Source organism: Eumetopias jubatus, unplaced genomic scaffold (genome assembly GCF_037043125.1).
Source record: "Eumetopias jubatus isolate StellerSeaLion01/CBP00866 unplaced genomic scaffold, mEumJub1_p1.0 scaffold_12, whole genome shotgun sequence".
In the NCBI taxonomy this organism is placed as follows: Eukaryota; Metazoa; Chordata; class Mammalia; order Carnivora; family Otariidae; genus Eumetopias; species Eumetopias jubatus.
The window spans coordinates 102,196,240-102,223,930 of record NW_028274818.1 but is presented as its reverse complement, the minus strand read 5'-3'; the positions used below and the strand labels follow the sequence as shown (position 1 = coordinate 102,223,930).

Here is a 27,691-nt window from a genome sequence, read left to right as displayed (position 1 = left end):
TTTACTGTGTCCTTTAATAAACTGGTAAAGGTAAGTGTTTCCCTAGATGTGTGAGCTGCTCTAGCCAGTTCACTGAACCCGAGGAGAGTGTTGTGGGGAACCCCCATTTATTGCTGATTGGTCAGAAGCACAAGTGACCACCTGGACTTTTGATTGGCACCTGATCTGGGGGGAGCAGTCCCGTGGGACAGAGCCCTTAATCTGACACCAGCTCCAGGCAGACCATGTCAGAACTGAGCTAAACTGTAGGATACCCAGGTGGTGTCACAGAATTGCCTGCTGTGGGCACATCTGGGGTCAGAAGTGCCGTGTTTGGCAGCAATGTCACAGTAAGTGAGACACTGGAGAAAGAACTGGGCTTTTCTAACACAAGTTCATACCAATTTAACCTCCTGACTACCCCTTTGCCTCAATTAATTTTGAATACAAATGAGGAAACGAGAAACCCAGGAAGCTGGAGGACTTGCCTTGGTTTACGCCAGTTCTGGGCCGAACAGTTCTGAAGTCTCCTCTGCCTCTAGAGCATCGGCAGGTATAAGGAGCGACAGGCTGATGAGAACCCCCAAAGGGCAATCAGAACCCTCCCCATGCAGGGCATGTGTTCACACAACAAGCCTCAGCAAGGACGATGACACTCCCCCATGTTTTACAGAAATGGGAATGGGGTGGGCCAATGCCAGGATGGCTTCCCCAAACACTGAGGGCTCATGAGGAGAGCTACAGAAGGGCTCCACACTTAGCACCAAAGACTACGTAACACAATCAGAAGGAGTCCCCAGGATGGAGCGGTCACCAAAACATGCCACATGAGAAACAGTCCAGGAACTGGAGACGTTTACCCTGAAGACAAGAAGAATCAGAGGCAACAGGCCCATCCCTTCTTTGGGTAGTCAAAAAACAGAGGAGGGAGAGGGCCCTGACAGCAGAAATCAACCCTGGTAATGGAGGACAGGTATTTACACACTGTCCAAGAACTTTCTAACAAAGGTTAGAAGACAGAATAAGCTGCTGTGAGGCAGGGCTCCCAGCACAGGAGATGTGTCAACAGAAGGCTGGGTAACTTAATGAAAGAGAGAGTGTCTGCACCCCCCCCGCCCCAGGAGCCGGTGACACAGACCAACCAAGTGTATGTTCGTTAAACTGGACTGGCTGAGGTTGGTGACAGTGCCAAGCCTCTGACCTGAGTTAATTCCTGGTTCCTGAGTCTCTTTCACTGAACCCTTTGAAACACACACACACACACACACACACACACACACACACACACACACACAGGGTTCTAGTTCACGATGAACAAGAGCCATGGAAAGTAGAGGCAGAAACCAACACAGCGACAGAGGATCCTATGGCACAGCCTAAGGATCACAAAAGAGGAAGAGAAACAGGGAGGCTCAGAACAGAGCTCTGAAAAAGGCAGGAAGGGGGACGTATTGACTCTCTGGATTAAAAAAAAAAAAACGGTCCCAAGAACAGTGTGTGCTTCACCCAGAGCGGGGCTTTCTCCTCAGGCTAAGCGAGGCTCCTGGCTCCCCAGGCACACCAGCGCCCGGTCCGCACTGCGCCTCTTCCCACCCACCTTGGTCTGCACAGACACAGATGCTGCCCCTGGATGGTCCCTTCCCTGCTCCTCTGGCGAAGGGAAGCCTGGGAATCTGTAAACCGTGACAGACAGGAAAAGGAATCCTGGACTCCACGCCCCAGGCTGCAACGACCATTTGTGCCCAGAAATTCCAGCCTCTAACTGAAAGCCTCCAGCCACAGGGGCCTCACCACTTCCCGTCCTAGCCTCTCCCTGCTCAAATGCTTTATGTTAAACGGTAAGAGCCACATGGCTGTTTCCTCTCTGGAGTTTTCCTTCATTTCTTCCAGACATAAATATATCACACATACACATACATACAAAAAAGCAGATAAAATGTACAGTTGACCCTTGAACAACACGGGGGCTAGGGGCAACCAACACCCCGCACAGTCAAAAATCCACGTATAACTTTTGATTCCCCCCAAATGTTACAACTACAAGCCCACTGTTGACTGGAAGCCTTACCAATAACAGAAATAATCAATTAACACACTTTGTACCTTGTATGAATTCTATACTGAATCTTATAGTAACATAAGCTATAAAAAAGAAAACATCATTAAGAAAACCATAAGGAAAGGGTGCCTGGGTGGCTCAGTCACTTAAACATCCAACTCTTGATTTCAGCTCAGGTCACGATCTCAGGGTCATGAGATGGAGCCCTGTGTTGGGCTCTGAGCTGAGCATGGAGCCTGCTTAAGGTTCTCTTCCTCTGCCCCTCTCCCTGCTCTCTCTCTCTCTTAAAAAAAGGAGGGCGGGCAGCACCTGGATGGCTCAGTTGGTTAAGCATCTGCCTTCAGCTCAGGTCATGATCCCAGAGTCCCAGGATCCAGCCCCATGTTGGGCTCCCTGCTCGGGGGGAGTCTGCTTCTCCCTCTCCCTCTGCCCCTCCCCCTGCTGTGCTCTGTCTCTTTCTCAAATAAATGAAATCTTTTAAAAAATCATAAGGAAGAGGAAATATATTTACAGTACCGCATGTATATATATCAACAATCATCCACGTAGAAGTGGGCCTGTGCAGTCCAAAACTGAGTTGTTCAAGGGTCGGCCGTATTCTATTCTGTGAAACATTTTTCCATGTTGCTGGAGGGTCCTTTATAATGATACCTTTTTGGCTGCCACTGATTTGTTGTACCGTTATTTACTTAATTCCCTGTTCTTTGTTCATTAAAATAGTCTCGATCACTTAAATATACACAAGCACAAGGGGGAAAAGATGAGGAAAACCCCTCCCGCTGTGCGGAAGTTCACTGTCTGGTCAAGGAAACAGAGACAACACTATGGTCAAATGTGAACAATGCAGCAAAAATCAGTGCTCACAGAGTGCTGTGGGGACAGAGAGGAAGAAGTACCTGCCCCAGCGGAGTGGAGGAACAAACCAGGGCTCTCTGGGCGGTTCCCAAGTTCCCACTTTGCTGGCGACCTACAGCATGAGGGTCCACCACAAGTTACTGCTCCCTCCTTCTGGCCGCTGAGGTCAGAGCTCCGATGGGTTTACATGGTTGGTCTGAGGCCACATGGCTGGCAGGTCGTGGAGCCTGAATTAAAAATGTGGGTCTGTATTTCCGAGGTCCACCCTGACATCCACTCTAAATAGTAAGAAAAGCATCTTGAAACAAAGCTTTTCTCTTTTGAAAAAAAAATCCTTAAATTCTTAAGTAGATTTGAATTTTTATAACTCTTGATACAAAACGCTGCTCTCAAATAGGATCAACCTCCAGCCAGACTGATGAGTAAAAAAAAAAGGAAAAGAAAAGAAAAGATGGCGTAAATTGCCAATACAGGAAGTGAAAGCGTGGAAAGCGTAGATTCTGCCCAGATTACAAATATAACATGGGAAATTATGACCAACTTGGCGCCGACATCCGATAACATGGATAAAATTTTTAATAGACACAAACCACCAGAGCTCACCCAAGAGAAAGAGCCCTCTAAAAGAATTCAGATTAGTAGTTAAAACCTTCACTGGAAGTAAACTCCAGGAGCAGACAGCTTCACGGATACAGTCTACCAAACATCTGAGGAAGACATGACACCAGTTCTGCACAAATCCTTTCAGAAAATAGAACAGAGGGCCGCCCCACTTGTTTTACGAGGCCTGTATCATCCTGATACCAAAACCAGACAAAGACCATATAAAAAAGGCGACGGGCCAATATGCCTTTGGGGCAAGGGTCATGCGTGGGAGATCCCAGGGAAGCTACTGACATGCTAGACAATGTGTAGTATCTTGCTCTGGGGTGTAGCTGCAGAGAGGCTATTCATGTACAAATTTCCTGAATTGCACACTGAAGGTCTGTGCCCTTTTACGGCATGTAAGTTACACTGCAACATAGGGGAGCATCCACAACACAACTGCGCATGTGCTCTGGCCCCAGTGATGGAAAAAAATGTACGCATATGCATAAAATGATATGTGAGTTGATCGTCACAGAGCACTAGCTCGGGGGGAAATTTTAATTTTCTTCTCACTTGCTTTTTAATGTATTATTTGCTTGGTTTCAAATAATGAGTGTGTGCTATTTACTTCATCAGAAAAATATTAAAACAAATGCCTAGCCGTCAGGGTCCAGTGATTCTCTTCCTGGGCTGTGCCTCTCACTAGGAGCAGGGCGCGATCACCGCAGGACTGCTGGGAAGGGCCCCAACCTGGCTGCTTAGGTTTTCAATTCCAAACAATGCAAACTTATGGGCGCCTGGGTGGTTAAGCGGCCGACTCTTGATTTCAGTTCAGGTTGTGAACCCAGGGTCCTGGAACTGAGCTCCGCATCAGGCTCCGCAGTCAGCAGGGAGTCTGCTTGGGATTCTCTCTCTCCCTCTGCCTCTCCCCCCAGCCCACACACACACACACACACACACACACACACTCTCTCTCTCTCTCAAATGAATGAATAAATCTTAAAAAAAAAAAATAAGTAGGTGGAACTATAGTACTCGCACTGAAAGACTGCCAAAACATACTGAATAAAAAAAAGTTATATTCTCATTACGAGACCATTAATGAAATAAAAAGTATCTATTTCTCCAGGAAAGTGACCCACAGTGACTTCCTCCAGGGGAGCGTCTGCAATATGAGTGGGGTGATGGGTGTCTCAGGGGCCCTCTGCTTTGTCCTTTTCTAATGAGATGGCTGGTATTCCTGGTACTCACGTGTTACTTCGGAAACTAAAAATAAATACACAGCAGCTTGCCACCGAGGAAGGGAGCCACAAACGTGGCGAGAGAGAAAGGGAAGGAGCGTGGTGTGCAGGAATGGGTGCTGTCAATGCACACGATGCGTGTGCGTGCGGGTTGTATGTCCTAGCCAGCTCCCAGATCCGGGCTTCTAAACACCGTTCTCCACCGGAAGGAACCAGGGCTCCTTGGAGGAATGGCGGAGTCCAGAACTAGGGCAGGAAAAGCAGTGACTGAGCCTCAATCACTCTGCTGTGCCAACCAGGAAAGAAGGGCTGGAAGAATGACAGGGGACGTGTCACAAGGACACAGGGTCCTGGAAGGGGTCCCCACTAGCCAAATCTGGGACCCTGTGAGCACTGAAATAAATCCCAGAGTGACAGATTAGAACCATGAGGACAAGCGGAGAGCACACAAGTCAATACTGATACGAATACATACATGAATCAATAAATACCTGGATGAATAAAGAGAGTTCTTCCTTACAGCAGAATACCAACTAAGAAAATGAAAGACTTAGAAAATCACCAATTGGCAACCTCTATAGCGATAGAGCCGTTTCAGGCAAGGATTTTGAGCGCTAAAACTTGTGGGTCAAAGTTTGATGAGAAGTTTACTGATTGCCTGGGGAAAAACAACACTTTACAGATGACAACCGGGCTGACATCACCATAACCAAGTGATCAAAGGTAATGGCTCCAATCCTGGGTCAGTGACATTGCCTACCACCTGCTATGGTGCTCCAAAGGACACAACGCCATTTCTGTGATATTCTGCCAAAAATACACAATCTCAATCTTATCACTGTCTTATCAGCAGACAATTCCACCCTGGGGGACATGCTACAAAGTGATGGCCTGACTTTTTGGAAAATGTCAAGGGCAAATATGATAAAGAAAATAATGAACTGCTTTGGGGCATAGAAGAGTGGTTATGGTTAAATGCAATCTTGGGCCAGGAAAAGAAAAAGGAAGAAAATATTTTTCTTTTGCTATAAGAGATGTGAATGGCAAAATATGAATAAACTCCACATTCAGAAAAATAGTGTATTGATATGAATTTCCTGGTGGGAATTACTGTACTATGGTTCTGTAAGAAAACGTCCTTGAATTTTAGAAAGTAAACACCGAAGTACTCAGGGGTAAATGAGCGCCCTATCTGTAACTTATTCTCAAGTAAATCAGGGAAAAAAATATCTAAAAAAAAAAAAAAAGATATATATATATATAGAGAGAGAGAGAGAGAATAAAACAAACATAGTAAAATGTTAATATTTGGGGAAACTGAGTAAAGAGTATTCAAGAATTCACGATTTTTGCAACTTTTCTGTAATCTGAAACTATTTCAAAATAAAAGAAGTTAAAAATATACATGATCAGGGACGCCTGGGTGGCTCAGTCGATTAAGCGCCTGACTTCACCTCAGGTCATGATCTCAGGGTCCCGGGATAGAGCCCCGTGTCCAGCTCCCTGCTCACTGGGGAGCCTGTCCCTCTCCCTCTGCCTCTCTCCCTGCTTGTTCTCTCTCTCTCTCAAATAAATAAAATCTTTAAAACAAAATACACGATCATTGAAAAACATATGCTAAATTTAAAAACATGAAGTTAAAGAATGTAACCCAAACATGTACTAGTTATTTTTCTTCTACCAGTTTTTTGTTTTGGTTTTTTTCTTTATAGATTTTAAAGTCATCTCTACACTCCACGTGGGGCTCAAAGTCACAACCCTGAGATCAAGAGTCGCATACTCCACCGACTGAGCCAGCCAGGTGCCCCTGTTCTACCAGTTTTTTATATGTATATCATAAATTCCTTTTTACCATTATTGGTTTTATACTACATATAATTTTGTCCTGTTTTTTTCACGTACTAAATTGTGAACATGATAAATTCTCAAACGTTATCTTAGCCTATGAACATAAGAATCGCTTGCTGGATATTTTCATCATTATAAACAACGCCATGATAAACATTATTGATAGCTTTTCAAGATAAATCTTTGTGCACCTTTGACTACTTCCCTAGAACGGAGTTTCTGAAAATATCTTAGAAATATCTCTGAATCAAAAGGAATAAATATTTTGAAGGCTGTTAAATTACTTTCCAAAAAAGCAATTTATTTTCAACATTTTTCTGGAGGTTTCCCTCCACGAGACCCCTCCGCTACCTGGAGCGAAGGGAGCAACTTCATAAAGCACCATGCTCACAGAAGCCTGGGAGGAAAAGAAGTAGAAAGCAACCCCTAAGTACCAGAATCAGTAAGCACTCCGGGGAGGCCATGACACCTGTGCCCCAGAAGGGTGAGCAGAGTGAAGAAACTGGAAAGATGGACGTGCAGACCAGGCAGGCCTTCTCAGGGATGGAAACCATTCCCAGGAAATAAGACCCCTAGTGGTAGAAAGTGGGAAAGGTGTGCATGGGGCGGTGCAGGCCCAGGGTCACAATCACACACTAACCTGAGGACCACAGCTAGGGGACATACGGGTTCCTCCGCTTAGCACTCCACTCCCCACCTGCTGCTCCTCGGCCCCCTGAGCCCTTCCCAGAGGGAGACCATCAAAGACAGGGCAGTGGGTGACACGGGGAGGAAGGAGTCCTGGCGAAGCACATTTCAATAATCATGTCCAACACCGGTGTCTGGAAACAGATATGTTTAAACTCCTTACGTCATGACAACATCACACACACACAAATCTCAAAGCCTCTCTGAGCTTCCATTTCTTCCTTTATAAAATGGGGATATTACTACCTACCGCACAGGGCTGTTGGCGGAATTACAAAAGAAAAAAATGTGTGCAGGGTGAATCCTGCATAACGAAGACAAGAACAACTGTTCTGTTTTGTGCCTAGCGTACTCGGTGTGCTCAAGCTACGAGAATGTACATCGATGGCAGAATACTTCGGCTCTGGCCCGTGGAAGCCAGTCTAGGTGACTTCCAGAAGCTCTTCGATTTCCTTAAGAGTTTAAGAGAATACGATCTGGAGAAACCCAAAAGCTCTGGAGAAACCCAACCTTTACTAAGGGGAAAGTTAAACTTTGGGTTCTGAGGTCTAGAACTCCCAGAATCTGTCCAATTCTGCCAGACCAGGGGGCTTGCCCAGAGATTTGCCTCCACTTGAGCTGGAACTGGAGGGACCAGCTCCCCTCCTTCAACTGGTACCCCTGGGGCCAACAGGAGCAAGGTGAGTTCCCACGCAATGTCTTTCAACTGTCCTTGATCAGCTCACCTTGACTTCCAACAGGACAGCCTTAATTTACGTCTAGGCCGGGTCACTTTATAGCTGATGCAGTACAAGTCCCTCTAACTAAAGGGGCGGAGGGCAGGGAGGGGACAAAGGCCCCAGAGGCTACTGCGAGGAGGACAGAAGACAATGCCTGGTGGAGGGCAGGCACAGAAGAGCCCAGAAGGCCTGCAGTCACTCTAAATGGTGCTGCAACAGCTCTTCCGGCCTCACAGGCTGGGACTCTGAACTCCTGCCAGGCCCAGTGCCCCTTTGGCCCAACTGGTCTACCATCTGTAGACAAGGTTAGCTCAGTCTTTGTCAAGTTCCACCAGTGAGAATGGCAACGGATGGCACCTCTCTCCCACTTCACCTGTCTTCTGGCGTGAAGAATAGCCTGGATTATTTTAGCAGGAAGACAAAAAAACAAAAAACAAAAAACAAAAAAAAACCTACCTATCTTTCATGTGTTCCTCCACAATGACAGTATTAGGTCACAATTTCAAATGCCCCCCCCCCGCATTCCAGGATCCCCTAAAGAAAGGTAGTCCCTCCTTCTGCCTCGTCTATTGACTCTGGGCTTCCTCTATTTCCGTCAGAGCAAAGGAAACCAAGGTTACTTTCCAAAAGTCCTATTTGAGCTTCTATTAAAATCATGACTTTTCGGGGTGCCTGGGTGGCTCAGATGGTTAAGCATCTGCCTTCAGCTCAGGTCATGATCTCAGGGTCCTGGGATCGAGCCCTGCATCGGGCTCCCTTCTCAGCGGGGAGCCTGCTTCTCCCTCTCCCTCTGCCCCTCCCCCTTCTTGTGCACTCTGTCCCGAATAAAATCTTTAAAAATAATAATTAAAAAAATAAAAATAAAATCATGACTTTTCTAGCTAGAAGTGGTTTCACAGAGAAGGGACCGTTAACACTGAGGGGAGCAAAACAGCCCCAGCTCTGTTTTCTTTCTCTGATTTCTCTCTGGTCCACTGGATTATAAAACAGTATTAGCAGCCAAACGGGCAGAGGGCCATGATGAAAAGGGTGTGGGACTTGGTGGGAGTTCAGAGACCCAAATTTGGGTACTGGCGTTCCCACCGTCTTAGGAAATCATCTCCCCTCACCGAGGCTTGGCCAACAAGATGGGCTAACAGTCCTTGCCTGCCTTTTGCACAAATGATGCTTCTGGAAACATTCTGTGAAGTATCACAGACACACTGATGGTTGAGGACATAGAGGACAAGGGTCAAAGGTAAAATTGCCTTGAGGTGAAACACCCCACTCATACTAAAGAGCAGCTCTTCCACATCCATCAAGTATGCTATGTGCCCAGCACTGTGCTGGCTATATAAGCGAGGACAAACAAAGTCAGGGAATGTTCTCTGCCCCTCCCATGAAGAGACACAAGTGGCGGTTATTTCCTTGCCAGAATGAACAGTACAGGTGGCCAGTGCCAGTTCGCAGCTGGGTGAGGCTGGTGTGAGTCCAAGTGGCTAGGGAGGGCTTCTTGACCGAGGGAGGCACAAAATGGCAGGTCATAGAAAGGTGGTGGGAAGAGCGTCCAGAAGGGCCTGAAGGGAAAGTGGGCTCACAGCTTTAGGGGGAAAAGCACCAGTTCAAAATTGCTCTGCCACTTAATAGTTCTAGGACTTTTGGGCAAATCTCAACATCCCTCGGCCACTTTCCTACCTAAAGTGGAGTATCACCACCGCGGAGAACTCTTGACAGGGCTATGGGAGAGTAGCATGGGGGAAACCGCAGACACGCAAAGAACGCTGGATTATTGTCCCTCCCATTCCTATTTTCTGGGGCAGATCACAGTGAAAATAAGCATCTTCACCAAGCACCCACATTTTGGCTTCTAAAGACCATTCTCCAATAAAAGAAACCAGGGCTTCTTAAAGAACTAGCTGGTTTCAGGGCTGGTGCATGGGAAAACAAAAGATGAGCCTGGAACATCTCATAGTGCTGTCAATTAAGGAAAAGCTCAAGGAAACACGGGGCTTGAACCAAGAGACATCTCAACAGAGGTCCTGATGGCTAAAGCTAGAACAATTTAAGCACCCAAATAAATAATGTTCTTGGATGGGGGAGGGGGTGTAATTCATTTCTATGGTATTTTTTTTATTGTGGCAAAATACACATAACCTAAAATTTGCCATCTTAAAGTGTATAGGATAGTGGAATTGAGTATATTAAAAACGATGTATGACTGGGACGCCTGGGTGGCTCAGTTGGTTAAGCGTCTGCCTTCGGCTCAGGTCATGATCCCAGGGTCCTGGGATCGAGTCTGCATCAGGCTACTTGCTCAGCAGGAAGCCTGCTTCTCCCTCTGCCTGCCGCTCCCCCTGCTTGTGCTCTCCCTCTTTCTGACAAACAAATAAAATCTTTAAAAAAAATTTTTTTTTAATGATGCACAACCATCACCACCATCTAGTTACCAGAGTTTTTCATCACCCCAAAGGAAACACAGTAGCCAGGAAGCAATCAATCCCCACTGGCCAGCCCCTGGCAATCTCTAATCTACTGTGTCTGTGAATTTCCTTATTACAAACATTTCACATGAATGAAATCATACTATCAGCAGGTCCTTTGTGACCGGCTTCTTTCCCTGAGCATCACGTGTTCAAGCTTCACCATACTGTAGCAGGTGTCAGCCATTCACTCCTGTTTACAGCTGAATGCTAGTCTGACGTACAGATCTACCACACTTTACTTATTCATTCATTAGACGATGGAATTTGGGTTGTTTTCACTTTTTGGCTATCACAAATAATGCTGCTACATTCACGTACAAACATTTGTGTGAGTGCCTGTTCTCAATTCTGTGGGTAGATAACTGGATGCGGAATTGCTGGGTCATGTGGTCATGCTATGCTTAACGCATGGAGGAACTGCCACGCTGTTTTCCCCAGCGGATGCATCACTTCCCATTCCCATCAGCAACATATGAGGGTTCCAATTTCTCCATGTTCCCACCAACATCAGTTATTTTCTGGTTTAGTTTTTGTTTTAAATAGCCATGCCAGTGGGTGTGAAGTGGGATCTCACTGTGCTTTAGATCTGCCTTTCCCTAACGACAAATGATGCTGAGAATTTTTCATGTGCTTGTGGCCATTTGTGTATCTTCTTTGGAAAAGTATCTGTTCAGGTCCTTTGCTCATTTCTCAATTGGGTTGTTTTTTCTTGTTGTTGAGTTATGAGTGTTCTTTATATATGCTAGATACTTGAACCTTATCAGATACATGATTTGCAAATACTTCTCCCCATTATGTGAGCTGTCTTTTCACTTTCTTGATAGGGTCCCTTGATGCATCAAAGTTTTTTAATTTTTATGAAGTCCATGTCTTAGCTCAGACTGCTATAACAAATATCCTAGACCAGACAGCTTAAACAAGAAACATTTATTTCTCACAGTTCTGGAGGCTGGGGAATCCAGATCAAGGCACCAGTAGATCCAGTGCCTGGTGAGAGCCTGCTGCCCAGCTTGTAGATAGCTGCTTTCTCATATTCACACATGACAGAAAGCAGAAAGAGGAAGTAAGCCCTCCTGTCACTTTTTTTTTTTTTTTTAAGATTTATTTGTTTTTAGAGGGGCGTGGGGGGAAGGGCAGAGGGAGAGAGAGGATCCTCAAGCAGACTCCCCACTGAGCAGGAGGCTGATGTGGGGCTCAATCCCAGGACCCTGAGATCATGACCTGAGCCAAAATCAAGAATTGGCTGCTTACCCTCCTGAGCCACCCAGGCACCCCCCCCTCCTGTGACTTCTTATACGGGCACTAATCCCATTCATGAGGGTTCCACCCTCATAACTTAATTACCTTGCCAAAGCCCTACCTAAGACCATCACATCAGGGGCTAGGAGTTCAACATATGAATATCAGGGGCACACAAACATTCAGTTCAAAACAGTCCAATTTATCTGCTTTTTCTTTTGTTGCTATGATTCTGGTGTCATATCTGAGAAACCACTGCCAAGTCCAAGGTCATTAAGATTTACCTCTATATTTTCTCCTAAGAGTTTTATAGTTTTATCGCTGACATTTGTTTAGGTCTTTGATCCACCTTGAGTTGATTTTTGTGTATGTGTAAAGCATCCAGCTTCATTCTTGTTGTGTGTAGATATCTAGTTGTCCCAGCACCATTTGTTGAAAAGACTATTTCCCTTTATCGAATGGCCTTGGTACTCTTGTCAAAAATCACTTAACCATATATGTATGAATTAGGTTCTGGATTTCAATTCTATTCCATTGACCTATAGATCTTTCCTTATAATAGCACCACACTGCCTTAATTACTGTAGCTTTCTGGTGGGTTTTGAAATCAGGTAGTATGAGTCTTCCCATTTTGTTCTTCATCTTCAAGACTGGCCATCTGAAGTTCCTCGAAATTCTGTAGGAATTTTAGGATCAGCTTCTCCATTTCTGAATAAAAAGCCATAAGGATTTTGACAGAGATTGCACTGAATCTGTGTTCTGTTTTGGAGGCGGGGGACGTAATGCCATTTTAATGATATTAAGACTTCTGGTCCATGAACACAAAATGTCTTTCCATTTACTTAAGTCTTTTTTATTTTCTTCCAGCAACGTTTTGTAGTTTCCCGTGGAAAAGTCTTCCACCTCCTTGTTTAAATTTATTCCCAAGTATTTGATTCTTTCTGATGCTACTGTAAATGGGATTGTTTTCTCAATTTTTCCTCCTTGGATTGTTCACTGCTAGTGGAGTACTGGGTTTTGAACAGTAGAATAAATACCCATGACTCCACAGTGATATAAATAATCAAATAAATAAAGCAAGAGGAGAGAAGGCACAGCTCTTCCCCACGAGATCCCAACTAATAAATGTAGGAGGAAAGAGGGAAATAGGGAATTGCCATTCGACAGGTCCCCAGTAAGAATTATTGCAGACGAGACCTACCAGTAGATGTGCTAAAATTCGTGGGCAAAAGTCCCCGGAGAAACAGGATTTGCACAGTCTCAAAGTTCTCTCTCCCAAGATACTAATTAACTACAAAGAGGAAAACAGTAGCTTTGCAGACACCAACCCAACCAAAAGATCACGGTCGAGGTCACCAGTAACGAGTCCCCTGAGACAATGTACTCAGAAGGACACAGCACCGTCTTGGTGGTTTTCTTGCCACAGATGCATTACCTCCCTCCAAACACAAGAAAACATTGGTCAAACCCCAACTGGGGTGTGTTCTATAAGGTAACAAAGCTAGGACAGGCAAAGGAACCGTCACAGATGGGAAGAGACTACAGAGGCATGACAACTAGGTGCAAGGCAGGATCTTGGACAGGACCCTAGGACAGACGGAAGACATTAGTGGAAAAACAACTAGTAAAATTCTAATAAGGGATGTTGTTCAGTTCAGGGGTTGGCAAATTATGGTCAAGCATTGACCCAGGCTGTTGACTACTTTTGAAAATAAAGTTTTATTAGACTACAGTCATGTTCAATCATTTACAGATGACCTACAACTGCTTTCTTGCTAAAACACCAGAGTCAGGGACTTGTGACAGACATCTTACAACCCACGAAACCTGAAGTATTTACTTTCTGGCTCTTTATGGAAAAAGTTTGTCCGGGGGCGCCTGGGTGGCTCAGGTCATGATCCCAGACCTCGGGGAGTCTGCTTCTGCCCCTCCCCACGCTCCTTCTCTCGTTCACTCTCTCTGTCTCTCAAATAAATAAAATCTTTAAAAAAAAAAAGTTTGCCCACCCTAGGTTTATAGTTAATAATACCATACCAATGTTAATTTCCTATTCTTGGTAACGGTATCACAATTTTATAAGATATTAACACCAAGGGAAATTGGGTGAAAAATATAAGGAAACTCGTTTTGTACCATTTTGGCAACTTCTCTGTAAGTCAAAAATTGGTTAAAAATAAAAAAATAACGCAGCGGCACCCTTCCTGCAAGGCCGTCCCATCAGCTTCCCTAGACACGTCTTTCACAGTACTGCCTCTTCTTGCTTCACTGTTCCTCCTAAGAATGTTCTTCCCTTTTCTGTGGTAGCCACCAAAGCTGCGTCTTCAACGATGAACTCACGTGCCACTTCCTTCATAAAATGTGCCCCTGCTCCTTCCTACGCATGCTCAGTGATGGCAGGAAGCAGCACCTGCCTTGTAGGAAAGTTCCTTCCTTCCCCATCTCCTTCTCTCACCTGATCAAGAACTTAGGATCAAGAGGTATGGCTTGGGGGCGCGTGGGTGGCTCAGTTGGTGACGTGTCTGCCTTCAGCTCAGGTCATGATCCCGGGGGTGGGCCAACTCCTGGCTCACAGTGGCCCCAGTGAGGTCCCATGCTGGGTCACTCTAGGTTCGGCCAGCAGTAGGCTATGCCGTTCAGCAAAACCTGAGTGCACTAGGGCAGCGAGGACCAGGTAGCCGCTTAAGGCTGCTCTGGGCAACAGCTCCATGTCCAGAGCAGGCAGTAGGCCTTCTTTTTGTCCGCCAAGCGGCTTCACAACCCACCATCCTGCCTACGAGTGGACAGGAAGCCAGGGTTCTGATGGCAGACTGTGATGGAAACGCGGGCATCCCCTTCCCGGGAGGCCAATACTAACAAGAGGTCAGGTGAGACTGCCATGGGGCTGAGGCCTCAGATGGCACTGTGTGGAACCCCCTGATCCGCCCGTGCTTCACCTTGACATTCGGCCGTGCCACACATCAGATCAAATGTGTACCGAGGTCATTTCCGTGATCTGTGTCTGTGGACTCAAGCCATGCTTTTAAGCCACAAGATTTGGGGAACAGGGTTATTAAAAACTCACAACAACATGAGCAAGTCCGTAATAATCAGATGCTAGAGGACCATCCTGTGGTGTCTATAAAAGCACCCACGACGATCAGACCATCTACAAGACTGCTCGTCAGCACTAAACCATTAGCTAATAACAGTTTCTTATTGCCCCGACCACGTTCTCTTCGAGGGTGAAACACAAACTCCTCTGGTGCTGGGCTAACGTTACACTGTGCTGTCACCTGGGATACACAAGGTGCTCCCAAAGCTGACAGTTGAATCCGCCCTCTGACAGATGTTGCCAGGACGGCTGCTGCGTACTTGGCCACAGCCAGCCGCCCCACATGGGTCACAAAAGCCATGGCTCCCACTGCACCTGCTGTGGCTTCCTGCTGGGAAAGAGGCAAACCACATCACACAACACACCTAGGGGAGGGGCAAGGAGGACATTTCTCTAGGCCACCGTACTGGGAAAAGGTGTCTTCCTCTGACCCCCACACGCGCCCCGAGGAGGAGCTCACCACCTAACGTGACTCAATGGCTGGCGAAGGCCAGGTGACTCTGCTCGGCTCTTGGCTTCCGTAAGGGGACTCATGGGCAAGCCGCTCTTTCCATGTGACTCCACGACCTCAAAGGATAAATTCCAGGTTGCTGTGACGGGAGGAAGACTGAGAGGGATCAGTCCCCGTTCTTAAATGCTTCAGGCTGGAAGCGACACACGTCACCCCCTCTCAAGAGGGCTAAGAAATGCAGGCAAGCTCAGAGACACGCGGTGAGCTGTGCACGTGTCTGCTGCAGGTGTGCACAACCCGCCTGAGGTGACGGGCAGCCGGGGGCAGAGCCAGCGGGAGTCCAGCGGCCCAAGGACTCGTGGCCTATTTTTTTTTTTTTTAATTTATTTATACATTTGAGAGACAGAAGGCATGAGCAGGGGAAGGTGCAGAGGGGGAGAATCTCAAGCAGACTCCCTGCTTAGCGCAGAGCCTGACTCGGGATTCAATCCCAGGGTTCTAGAGGGGAGGGGGGTAGGGGGATGGGTCAGCCTGGTGATGGGTATTGAGGAGGGCACGACTGTGAGATCATGACCTGAGCCGAAACCAAGAGTTGGACGCTTAACCAACTGAGCCCCCCAGGCGCCCCAAGGACTTGTGGCCTAGTAACTGGATTTTTAAAAATGGAGATCTAATTCACGTATCATAAAATTCATCATTTTAGAGCACGCAACTCAGTGGCTCACCCACACTGTGCGCTCATCACTGCTATCGAATTCAGGAACACTTCCACCACCCCAAAGAAAACCTCGTACCTATCACCAGTCACTCTGCATTCCTGATTTGTCTGCCCCTCTTTCTCTGGACATCGGGAACCTCTGGACCAACTCCAAGCGCCACTAGCAGCCACACACTATCCTTTTTTTTTTTTTTCTTGTAAAGATTTTATTTATTTATTTATTTGACAGAGAGACACAGCGAGAGAGGGAACATGAGCAGGGGGAGTGGGGGAGGGAGAGGCAGGCCTCCCGCGGAGCAGGGAGCCCGATGCGGGGCTCGATCCCAGGACCCTGGGACCATGACCTGAGCTGAAGGCAGATGAGTAACGACTGAGCCACCCTGGCGCCCCATCACTACTGATATTAAAAGGAATACTGAGGAATATCATAAGTAACTATGCCAATAAGGGTGACAAGTTAGATGAAATGGATAAATTCCTTGAAAGATGCAAACTACTAAAGCTCACTTGAGGAGAAACAGATAACCCAAATTGCCCTATATCAAGGAAATTGAATTTGTAGTTGAAAACCTATCCACAAATATAATTTTAGGCCCAATTGATTCCAATGGATGCATTCTACCAAACGCATAGATGAAATACCAATTCTACACAAACTATTCCAGAAAATCGAAGAGGAGGGAATAGTTTTCAACTCATTTTATTTATTTATTTTTTAATTTTTTATTGTTATGTTAATCACCATATATTACATCATTAGTTTTTGATGCAGTGTTCCATGATTCATTGTTTGTTCATAACACCCAGTGCTCCATGCAGAACGTGCCCTCCTCAATACCCATCACCAGGCTAACCCATCCCCCTACCCCCCTCCCCTCTAGAACCCTCAGTTTGTTTTTCAGAGTCCATCATCTCTCATGGTTCGTCTCCCCCTCTGACATACTCCCCTTTTCTTCCTCTCCTGTTATCTTCTTCTTTTTCTTTTTTCTTAAAATATGTTGCGTTATTTGTTTCAGAAGTACAGATCTGTGATTCAACAGTCTTGCACAATTCACAGCGCTCACCGTAGCACATACCCTCCCCAATGTCTATCACCCAGCCACCCCATCCCTCCCAGCCACACACTATTCTTAACCCTAGGTCCCCCACCATCACTTTCTATTTGCCTAGTCTATTTATATCTAAATAAATACTACCTGTAGTAACAATTAACATGTATTAAGCCCCTGAAATAGGACGTTCTCCCATTTCATTTCATCCTTACAACAACCCTCTGAGGTACGGGAACTGTAATCACCACAGAGGATAAAGCACCTTGTCCAAAGGCAGGGAATGGATAAGCGGTAGAGTCAGGCTTCAAACCCAGACCAGCGGGCATCAGAACCACCCTCTCCTCCATTTCTTTGCCCTGCAAAACCTTTACGGAACAGGGCAAAGTTATACCTCGAAGTTGCTTCGCTGAATGACCTGGGGTGCGTTTGGCAGTTAACATCCCGGCGGTACCATCAGGTGACAGTGCTGCTCAAAATTAAGCCACCCCTGGAGATGCGGGAGAGGCCGGTGTCGGGCGGGAGCTCCTCGAGTCTCTGAGCCCCCGGTGCTCAGGAGGCCTGGCAAAGGCACTCGGCTGACAGCTGCCGAATGGCTGAATCAACATAAAACCCTGGGCCAAAGTCAGCACTTGAAGGTACGGCCTGCTGGCCCTTCAGTCAGGAGCACTGGAGCGGGATCAGCACGGCCTTCCGACACCTCTTGGCTCTGCTCTGGTTACTCACTAAGGGGAAGGAGCCAAGCCAGGTCTTTCGACTTTCCCAGCACGATGGCAGGACGCTGCACGTGGGCTGTGCTAAGAGCCTCATGACCTCCACTTTGGCCTGCCTGCCTCCCAACCTCTGGCAAAGGGACTCTCCCCACCCACTCTCCCAGAGTCTCCTGCTTTCCCCCCTCTGCCTGCCGGAATACATCCCGCCAAGAGTCTTCTCTTGCTCCCATTCCCCCAAAGGTCTGCCCATGCAGTATTACAACAGAGACTGAAGTTCTCTGCGCTTACCCAAGCGGGTCCCAGGAAGGGCTCCGTGTGGACCATGCTCCTCTGTTCTATGGAGCATTCCCTCTGCAGGGGGCCTGAGCCACCATCATCCTGTCAGTCTCGTCCACCCACAAGTGCGGTCCGAGCACCTCTAAGAGGGCCTGGTACTCACAGGTGGTCTCCAAACACCTGCTCGGTATGGAAGTTGCTGCCCACTGCCTTATTCAACAAGCCCCGGATAAAGGCCCAGAGAAAAGTGCTTCTCGTGCTAAACTGACCTGCTTCCTTTTCCCAATGACGCTTGCTGTTCAATCCCGTCCTTCTTTGGCTTGCCTTCTAGGAAGCTCTGAACTGAGTTTTGTGCTTAATCCAACAGCTGCCCTTGACTGCTTTATCATACGATTACCTGCCTCCCAGGGTCCTCTCAGTTACTAGGCTCTCAGCTTTTAGTTATTTCCTTGGTTTGGGGTTTGGCTGAGGAGAGTGTTGGCCTTGGAATTCAACTAACTTAAAACCCAGTTGGGCCATGAAAGAACATGGGTCTTGTAGGTAGACAGACCTTGGTTCAAACCCCAGATATGCTACCTCCACACAATGGGACCCTAGGCACATGATCACTCAGCCCTGGGCCCATCACTAACCATCCTCACGGTGTTCTGATGACTACATGAGACACAAAATACCCAGCACGGGACCTGACATACAACAGACACTCAAAGGTTACACTAGAACCCTCTTATTAATTTCAGTAGCATTTTTAAGTAAACACATTGATTCAGGTTTTTGGCCTCCAGGTAATGATCTAGAAATATCTAGAGAGACTTAGAATACTATGGGGGAAATACCCAAGTTCCTTCTCTTTTTCAATTATAAAATGATTCATTGCTGAATAAACTAGTAACTGCAGGAGGAACTTGAGACATTTCCATTGCCATACCTAGATGGAAAACTAAAATCCTCCCAAAAATTCATATTGCACCTCAGGGTAATCTTGAAAGACACAGATGAAACCCAACATTGACATCTGGGCTCAGTCCATATGCAGGAGGAAGCAAGAGACTAGGGAGAGAGAAGTCATAATCACTCATTCGCCCATTCTCTCCCCTGTTCAGCCAGTTAACATCCAGTGAGTGCCTACCTTATGCCTGGCCTGGTACCACGCACTGGCTTACTCTCATGGCAATGATGGGGAGGTTCCCTGTTCCCAGTGAATTCACATTCTGTTCCAACCATACTGCCGTTAGGGGGAGGGAGGATTAGGCTCCTTCTATTACCAGCCACTTCCGCATCCTTCCTGGGGGGTAGACGGGGGACGAAGGGAAAAAGAACAAACAATCGGACAGCGACATAAATCTTTGAGCAAAGGAAGGGTGACACAAAGCAGGGCTTGGAGGTCAATCCAGCGTGGATGGATCTTGAGAAGCAGTGGGAGGAGTGGGAAGGAATTATGGACTCAGGGGGGCCAATTAGGGACGAGCGCTGCAGGAAATGAAGGGGCTACAATAACACCATAGCAGAGGGGTAGAGAGAGAGAGTCAAAGACGAAAAACGGACAGGACTGCATGGTGGTGGAAACCCAGAATGAAGAGGAAGGCAGAGGCCAACCGGTCTTTTGTCTTTAGAGCATGAGGGACCAGGAAGACCGTGAGGTCACTAACACGGAGAGAGAGACATTACTGGCGAGGAGCCGGGGCGGGAGGGGAGAGCGGGAGAGGGTTCCCACAGGTGGGATGGGAGGTTTCATCTCTGTTGCCATGCTAACCGACCTTTTAGAGTTTGTGAATCATATTACATAAAGCCCTGCGCCCAACCTGTCCACGTGACACTGGTTTCTTAAACAATCACAAAGGTTCTGAAACCCTTAACCGAAACCAACAAACGCTGTTCCTCCCTGGACTGCAAATCCAGATGGGAAAACCTGCTGATGCCTGGAATGTGCCCCAATCTAAACCCTACCCCTAGAAGAAGCCGGGCACAATTGGCTGATGGATTCTCCTCTGTATTCAAGAACCACCATCCCTGTTTGCAGTATTGGAAACCGACCCCAGGTGACCTACGGGTAGGGTCAACACCTCTGAATTCAGAGGTGAGCACAAGTTCACGTGTTCCTACCCAGCCCTCAAATCTTTGTACGGACCCAGCCTACCCAATGCAATGATGACGTGTGCTAGCAAGGATCGAAGTATCACAGGTCACAGTGCTGTTACATGAGCACCAAAGGAACAGGTCATGTGGAAGGCAGAGCTTGGCAAATGCGGGGGGTGGGAGGGTCACAGGAAAAGGCACTGAAGATAAAATGAGGGTAGATTAAAAAAATGACTAAACATAATTCATAGATTTCACCCAGAAGCAAATTATGTAAGTCACACATCAGAGGGCACATCCCACAGAGTCCATCTTTCTCTGTGAGTACAACCAGGTAACAAAAGCCAACTTTTTCCATTCTATTTTCCTACCATAGGATGTCTTAAAGAATCCAATTCACTGAGAAACAATCCATGGCAGATGACACCACCGTTTGGCCCATCACTATAGTCCAGTTTGGCCCTGAAACTGATTCGTTTCTGGGAAGCACGTGTCTGATTCTCTGAGCTGTGTGTGTCTGATTCTCTGACAGTACAGACGCTGAGCGAAGATCACAAGGCCTCCCCCCTGCAGCACCCCAATTAAAGGAGATTTCCCCCTGCCACAGTCACCTCTTTATAAATGAAACAAGACCCCCACATCAGTTTTCTCCACAAGACACCCAGAAGGACTGGGTCCCCGAGGTGCTTTGTTCACAACTTACTCCAGTGTTAACCGACTTGCCACACCAACCAGCATCAGGCATAACCAGCTGATGAATTCGGCTCCAGGGGACCCAACCAACAGACCAGCCTTCAAAGAGCCATGGTTTGCCCCATAGGACTCCTCTACCACCTTCATACACACACACACGCATGCATCCCGACAGGTACACCACACAACTAACGTAAACACCTCACCGGGGGAGGGGGCTGAGAGGAGGAAAAACACTTTGAGGATGCAGAACGCTGAAACAGGATACAGACTGAAGCAGACTAAGATTCCCAAATGATGAATTCACCCAGAAAGGAGGATACTGACAGTAAGAAAGTCCGAAAAGCCAATACGAGAATACGCTCCTCTGTGCCAGTCACGTCACTGACCTATCGAAAAGCCTTCCCATCTGGCGGGCTCAGTCGGTGAAGCGTCCAGCTCGTGATTTTGGCTCAGGTCGCATGATCTCAGGGGTGGTGAGATGGAGCCCCAACTCGGGCTCCACGCTGAGGGTGGAGACTGCTTAAGATTCTCTCTCTCCCTCTCCCACTGCCCCTCCTGCTCATGTTCTCTCTCTCTCTAAAATAAAATAAATATTAAATAAGTAAATAAATAATTAAAAGCCTTCCCATCACTTAGCATGGTTCACAAGCCTCCTTCAGAGAAGCCCCGATTGATCCCTAGCCTCATGCAACCTACACCCTACACCCCCAGGGGGGGAGGTGTGCCTCGGTGGGCTCAGTGAATTCCTACGTACCCTCCAAGACCCAAATCAAACGTCACTTCTTCTGTGGAGCCTGGCGTGACCCCCAAATAAAGGCAGCTCGACCTGAGTGCTCCCCTGAGTGTACACAGTGGGCTCGGCACCAAGGACAAGCACTTCACACGCATTATCTCAAGAACGAACCCCACACACTCCGCCATAACTGTTTATGTCGGTTCCCTGCCTTGTTAGAATTCCCAAGTGCCTGGGGGCGCCTGGGTGGCTCAGTTGGCTAAGCAACTGCCTTCGGCTCAGGTCATGATCCTGGAGTCCCGGGATTGAGTCCCGCTTCGGGCTCCCTGCTCAGGGAGGGGCCTGCTTCTCCCTCTAACCCTCCCCGCTCTCATGTACTCTCTCTCTCTCTCTCATTCTCACTCTCTCAAAATAAATAAATAAATCTTTAAAAAAAATTAAAAAAATAAACTATTAAAAGAATTCCCGGGGCGCCTGGGTGGCTCAGTTGGTTAAGCAGCTGCCTTCGGCTCAGGTCGTGATCCCAGGGTCCTGGGATCGAGCCCCACATCGGGCTCCCTGCTCGGCGGGGAGCCTGCTTCTCCCTCTCCCACTCCCCCTGCTTGTGTTCCCTCTCTCGTTGTGTCTCTCTCTGTCAAATAAATAAATAAAATCTTTCAAAAAAAAAAAAAAAAAAAAGAATTCCCAAGTGCCTGAACCAGGCCCTAAACACAGAAGCTTAGACCCTGAGGGCCAAAGATAGGTCTTTGAAGTGTCATTCCACAGGGATGGAAACACTGCCAAGAATGGGAAGCATTAACTGCTGAAAAATAAACACCTTTTGAACTGTTCCAGGAGGCAGGTGAAGCAGGATTCTTTTTCCCACTTCCTGGCTGAAGACAGAAGGCCTGGCGTGGGCCAACGCCTGTATAAGCTGGTAAGCTATCTTGGCCCCAGGAGCCTCTCCCCACCTGCCAGGTGAGTCTACATTTCTATCAAATGCCAGACATCAGAACTGCACAGAAAAAGCAGCTTTGTTCTGTAGCCTATATAATAATAATAGAGAACTGGCATTACCTATCTCCCCAAGATACTCATTTCATTTATGTTTCTTACACTATGATGAAATGTACAGTGAGACATATAAGACAGACATACTTAGGGGCACCTAAGCTTGTAGAGCATGCTCTCCTTGCACACCCTCCCAATTCACCTCCCTGCATCCGAGGATAATCTTTACATATGGCTTTTTATGGTAACCATCCTTTTGTTTTTTTTCTTTCTGAGAGAAAGCGTGAGAGGGGTGTGGGGGGGCAGAGGGAGAGGGAGAGAGGATTTTAAGCAGGCTCCACACCCAGCACAGAGCCCAAAGCGGGGTCCGAACTCACGACCCTGAGATCAAGACCTGAGCTGAGATCAAGAGGTGGACACTTAACCAACTGAGACACCCAGGGCCCCCACACCAGAAAAAAAATTTTTTAATTAAAAAAGACAGACATACTTATTGGTGCCTTGGTACTGGAAGCAAGGAGGAATAATCATCTAACACAGCACAAAAGGAAGGCGAGGGCTCTGGAAGCAGACAGTCCTGGGTGAGGCCTCAGCTTCACCCTTAGCCTTGACCAAATGATTGCATCTCTGAGATGCCCCCCGCCCACCAGCTGTGAAGTGGGTATGAAAACTAGCCTTTTGGGGTCATCAGAGGAATTAACACACACACACACACACACACACACAATGTTGTGCATACATAATACAGACTTAGCACATATTCTAGCACAAATTTTCCTGAAATAAAAGCATCTCTGCCATTAGCAGTTCATCTTCACAACCGACCTGAGAATTCTGAATTTAAAAACGTGAGTCTCTGCTGGTGGGAACATAACAAGGGAATGTTTTTGGAGGGAAGTTTAATACCCACTGATACTGAAAGTCACACCATTTCTATACACACACGCACACACACCCCTTTGTATTATTTTTCTCAGTAAAGTTAATGTCTTAGTGGAAGGCTCTGAAGGACTGTCTATACTACACATTTCTATAAGAGTCTTTTTTTTAAATAAGGAACACTTAGTTTTTTTGTAAACAGAAAAAATGCATTCTTATAAAAAGTCATTTCTCCATTTCACTTTTTTTGCGGATTTTAATTTTTAAATGAATCTGATATATAACAAAAAGTTGTATCTCAAATTATTTATCATCATTTGACAAATCATGTGTGTTGTCTGCCCCCAGGAAGAGATTAGAGCCATGGAGGATTTGTCTGTTTTGTTGACTACTAAAACTCCAACAGCTAAATAGTGCCTGGCATGTAGTACTCAGTATTTGGTAAATGAGGACATTGAAAAGTTCATGAACATTGATCCAGCTCTTCTAGGAGTTCACAATGCAAAAATATTTGCCCAATCGTACAAAGATAAAGAACAAAGGCTGGGCACCTGGGTGGCTCAGTTGGTTAAGCGACTGCCTTCGGCTCAGGTCATGATCCTGGAGTCCCGGGATCGAGTCTCGCTTCGGGCTCCCTGCTCAGCAGGGAGTCTGCTTCTCCCTCTGACCCTCTTCCCTCTCGTGCTCTCTACCTCTCTCATTCTCTCTCTCTCAAATAAATAAAATCTTAAAAAAAAAAAAAAGAACAAAGGCTACTCACTGCTGCAGAATTCATAAGAGCAAAAAGCTGCAAAAACACATTTTTTCAATAATACCAATTACTGGAATATTCTGTCATTTTTAAAGAGAATGAGGTTTTAAAAAAGAATGAAGTAGAAAAGAAAAAGAATGAGGTAGAAAGAAAAAAGAATGAGGTAGAGCTTTACACAGTGATATATCATGGTAAGTAATTAAAAGCAAGCCTCAAAAACAGTATGACTGACAGCATGACTGTGTTTGAAATTTATAGTAAAATTGAATAGTAGCACATTTCTGTTGTTTTAAGTAAAAAAAAATTAGATAATAAATGTTTTTATATGTGAAAAAATACCTGGAGAACGTATACTATACCACTAGCAGTGATTTTTTTTTTTTAATCTCAGTATAAGGCTATGAGGGATGCTCACTAACTACACTGCATATTTCTTAATAGTTTTATTTTTTTAAATGAGCACTTAATATTTCTGTAAACAGAAAAAAAAACATTTTTATAAAAACAGCCATTTCTCCATTTCATTTTTTTTCTGATTTTAATTTTTAAATGAATCTGACATATAAGTTAAATCCCAAAGCACTAAACCGAGGCCCACAGGCCTGGGGTGGTTTGCCAAAAGGCACATGGTGTTAGTGCCTGAGCTGGAAGTCAGGTTCTTGGACCCCTCCTCCCCTCATCCTGTGCTTTGCTCCTTCCTAAAACACAAGGAAGCAGAGATGCTGCAGGGGCAGCTGGGCTCTCTGGAACCATGGAAGGACCTACAACTACAGAAGCTTCCATCGGGGGCGGGGGGGGGGGATAAAAACTGCTTAAGAGCTAAATTCTTATTAACCTGAAACGTTCCATAGGTCTAGCCAATAAATGTTCTAGATGTGCCAAGCAGTTCTGATTCCAAATACTCTCCTGAACACAGGCGGACTTAACCTAACTCAGATCCTGATTTTCAAGGGGTTAAGGGAGTCACTGGCAGATCCTAGGTTTGCCAGGCAACCAACAAATCCTGTGGCCATTTACAAACTCATACCACCCAGAAGTATTCACCTGCCTTACTCATGTCGGCTGAGGTCAACCCCGTTTTCAGGTGCTGAAGTATATCCCTGGGGTTCCCTGCATCTCAAACCTATCTTCTCTTTTTCCAAATACTAGACACGAAGAATTCTGGAGAATTAAGACCCCCCACCCCCAAAAGTTTTCAACACCTCAACACAACTGGAAGCTAATACTCCATTCTCTGAAATGCAGCCCTGTTTTTTTGGACAACTGAGACAATGATTAAGCTCTCTGCCCAATGACACAGTTTCTCATCCCAGCTGCTAAGAAAATCATGAGCAGCTCAAGAACTGCCCATTCTCTCAAAAAGAAAAGAAGACCTCCTTAGAAGGACACAGAGAAAAGCGATCCCTTCTGAGTTCGCTGCTCTACCAACTGGGACTTTTGGACTGTTTTCCTGATCAAGCCAACCCACAACCACTCAGAGGGGATCAGTACAGGCGGAACTTGGAAGTAGTTAATCAAGGTCCTGTCACCAAATGAGAGGGCCTAAGGAATTACAGCACTGCACAGTGGGGACACTGGATCCCAGATGGTTAGTTAACTGTTCCGCATGTAGAGAATATTACAATTCTCAATGTCACCCTCCAAGACCAAGACCCTCTCTTTTGAGCCTCAGAACCTCAACCCTGTGTGGGTGGCAGAGTGGGCTGTATCACTATCTGTACCCCTTGAGGAGGAAACAAAGGCTCGGAGAAGTTAAGTGTCCTGCCAAGGGGCCAAGATTCAAAACCAGAACTACCCACTCCAGCCCAGTCTCCCTTGGTGCTACCACTACTCTCCAGTTTGGCCAAGCTCAAAGGTAGACTGTTTTATGGGTCTAAGAAAAGGAGGCAGCCACGTTCTCTGAAGTGGACCCAAACTCTTCAGTACCGTTCACCAGCTTACACAACGGTCTTGAGAAATGTAAGCAAAAATTCGAGGTCAAGTTCCCTGCAGCCCCATCGCCTCCCAAGAGACCTCGACCTCTTACCCAGTTACTAAGGGTGTCACGCTAAGGGTGTCACGGCTGCCCAGCAGAGCCCGGCAAAGACGTGTCGCAGCTGCCACCGAGACACGTGCTCGGGAGGAGCACTGCCCCCCAGGGATGCCCTTACCCGCACCCAGAGCGATTCTCAGGGGAGGCGGGGCTGGCAGGCTCCCCGGAGCCCTCGATTGAGCCCACCTGATGCTGCAGGGTCAGATTCGGATCCCAGTCACATTCATCGAGCGTCTCCTACGTGAGTTACCTCAATAACTGCCCTCCTCCTGAGGCCCATTGTACAGACGGGGAAACTGAGTCTCAGAGAGGAAAAGCGGCTTAGCTGAGGATGACGGCGCGGAGACTGGAGCCCGAGCCCTCTGACGCCAAGACTAAGGAGGTGGGGTCCGTCGGGCGCCCTGTGCCGCGCAAACCACGACCCTCCAGGCGCCGCGAGAGGTCAGCTCGAGGGGAAAGGCCGCCCCGGGAAGGACCAGGGAGAAAGCTGCACTTTCCGCGCGAGCTCAGTTGAGACACGCAGCGACCCGGCCCGAGAGCCCGCCCTGGCGCCGAGGGCCCGGGCAGCCGAAGCGGCCGAAAGCCGTCGGGCCCCGGACCCCGGCACCCTGAACCCCGGCGCCCTGACCTCGCAGCCCCGCGACCACGAGCGCGCGCACTCACCGCTGGCGGCCCGGCAACACTGCGGCCACCTGAGCAGGACGCAGGCCCGCACCACTGAGACGCTACCACCGCCCGTGCCGGCCGCGGGGGTGGAGGCGTGGCCGTCGGGGGCACCGCCCCGCCCAACCGCGCCGCGCGCTCCTGGGGCCAGCCTCCCCCCCCCGGCGAATCCGAGCTCTTGGTACGGCCCGGCACGGCCACGCCCCCTCAGCGGCCTCGCCTCGCGTTCTGCAGGCGGCCGGAGCCTCGGCGCGCTGCGCGCCTGCTGCTGCCGTTCGCGCTGCCCCTGCCCCCGCCGGCCAGCCTGCCGGCCCGCCTCGTACATCACCGCGGGGCCATGGCTGTGCGCCGTGGGGCCTGGCCTGCTGCCGCTCGCGTGTGTTCGCGCTTTCTCTCTTCCACCGCCCAGTGCCCTTACCCGCGTCGGGGCAACCTGACCGCAGAGGGCCCGGACCAGAATGCGGACCTGCTTGGGGCGGAGGACGGGAAGTGACCAGGCAGGGGGCGCGGACTGGACCGAAGAGGCGGGGAGGGGGCGGAGGGCCCTCGGGCGTGAAAGGTCTGGCTGCCTGGCTGGTGGGTCTGAGTCCCACCTCTGCCTCCTGCTGTCGTTCTTACTTTATAGGGTCAGGAGGATCAGGCAGTATTACTCGTGTTCCTAAGGGATTTAACTCAGTGCAGTAGTAGGTGCTCTAGAAATGGAAGTCATTGCCATTAGGAGGAGTAGTACTACGTGCTCTGTTGCGAATTCCTTTCGAACAGTGGGCAACTCCCTGCCTTCAGAGCCCATTCTCCATCTTTAAAAACAGGACCAACCAACCAACAACCAATACTTTGTAAAGTCCTGTGTAAAGAGAGGATTATTCCTGTGGCCCCAGTTCTAGACTTCCAGGTCC

The 27,691-nt window shown here is 47.6% G+C and overlaps 1 protein-coding gene across 3 annotated transcripts in view; it reads right to left on the bottom strand.

Moving 5' to 3' along the window:
• POR (cytochrome p450 oxidoreductase) overlaps positions 1-27,249 on the bottom strand; it is a 61,139-nt gene extending 33,890 nt beyond the window's left edge. The window contains exon 1 of one of the 3 annotated variants that reach the window (XM_028109800.2): positions 27,214-27,249. The gene's annotated coding sequence lies outside the window, so the exon portion shown is untranslated. Of the gene's footprint in view, positions 1-26,795; positions 26,883-27,118; positions 27,142-27,213 lie in introns of those variants that run through there. The other 2 variants (XM_088016654.1, XM_028109799.2) reach the window with 2 other exon arrangements.
• Between the last annotated feature and the right edge of the window lie 442 nt (positions 27,250-27,691).